The sequence below is a fragment of the Toxoplasma gondii genome (genome assembly GCF_000006565.2).
Source record: "Toxoplasma gondii ME49 unplaced genomic scaffold asmbl.1294, whole genome shotgun sequence".
NCBI lineage: Eukaryota > Apicomplexa > Conoidasida > Eucoccidiorida > Sarcocystidae > Toxoplasma > Toxoplasma gondii.
The window spans coordinates 1-1,248 of NW_017383286.1; the positions used below are offsets into that span (position 1 = coordinate 1).

At 43.6% G+C, this 1,248-nt stretch overlaps 1 non-coding gene across 1 annotated transcript; it reads left to right on the plus strand.

Annotated features, from left to right (window-relative positions):
* TGME49_460640 lies at window positions 1–329 on the plus strand (the record flags this gene model as incomplete). The annotated part of the gene is made up of 1 exon (XR_001974408.1): window positions 1–329. It is a non-coding gene; the product is annotated as an 18S ribosomal RNA (ribosomal RNA).
* Window positions 330–1,248: the final 919 nt, after the last annotated feature.

The following is a 1,248-nucleotide window of genomic DNA, read 5'->3' on the forward strand; positions in this document are numbered from 1 at the left end:
ACTGCCACGGTAGTCCAATACAGTACCGTCGAAAGCTGATAGGTCAGAAACTTGAATGATCCGTCGCAGACCGAAGTCAACGCGATCCGTTCGGTTACTATGAATCACCTGAGGACCACCGGAAGGTGGGTTGGTTCTGTATCTAATAAACACTGCCCTTCCAGGGGAAGAGGCATGTGCGCATGTATTAGCCATAGAATTACCACGGTTATCCATGTAGTAAAGACCATCAAATAAACTATAACTGTTTTAATGAGCCATTCGCAGTTTAGCCGTATAAAAGCTTATACTTAGACATGCATGGCTTAATCTTTAAGACAAGCATATGACTACTGGCAGGATCAACCAGGTTAATATGTTCCTGAGACAGACCACCTCGAAAACACCAAAAAAACACTCAATCAACCGTCTATTTTCCGGCCTCTTTCGTGTTTTATGGCATAAACAGAAGTGTAAGCCTGCCTCACTCAAGGTTCTACATCAAAACGCGACGTTTTTTGGTCGCCTGGTGAGCCTTAACAGCAACACCAGTTTCTGATGATACTCTTGAGCTATTTGAAACAACAACGCCTTCATCCTGAATCGATTCATCAGGAATCATGGTCGTTGATGCTACAAATCAACAAAGCTTGTCCACCTTGGACACATTCGGGGTATCAACCCATCCACCTCTTATTACAGTATGCACTTAACAGCATTTCAATCTGTTTATTTATAAACAAATTGAAAAGCTCTTCGTGATACTTCGAAGTGGACGAATCCCGAACCTTGTGCGCTCTTTAAAAAAACAAAAATTTGTTGCGTTTTCAAACAGTCGCACACTTAAACAACTTCCAAATCTCTCAAAACCCCCGAAGGAGAACAAGAGATCTTCTTCAACTTTTTTGAAGGTCATAACCATACAACACCTTGATTTACCGACGGAGACAATGCCCGTTCCTTGACCCCGCTGCCATAACCAATCAAAGGTTTAGCACGTTTACGGGGTCTCCCCAATTGGCTTGCCGAAAAACAACAAGCCAGCGATGGGAAAACAAGCGGTGAGATTTGATTTTGTTTTTCTCGCGTAGAGGTAAAACAAATTCATAACCTCACGTAGTCAAATGTCTGTTATATCGTGCACTGATCAGTCATCTGGCGCACGATATTACTTCTGTGCAGCCAACCCGGCGCAACACCACTTGTTCGTGACGCGCACCACAACCACACGACAATCCTATAGCACCGCTGAGCAACCGTCTGTTTTTT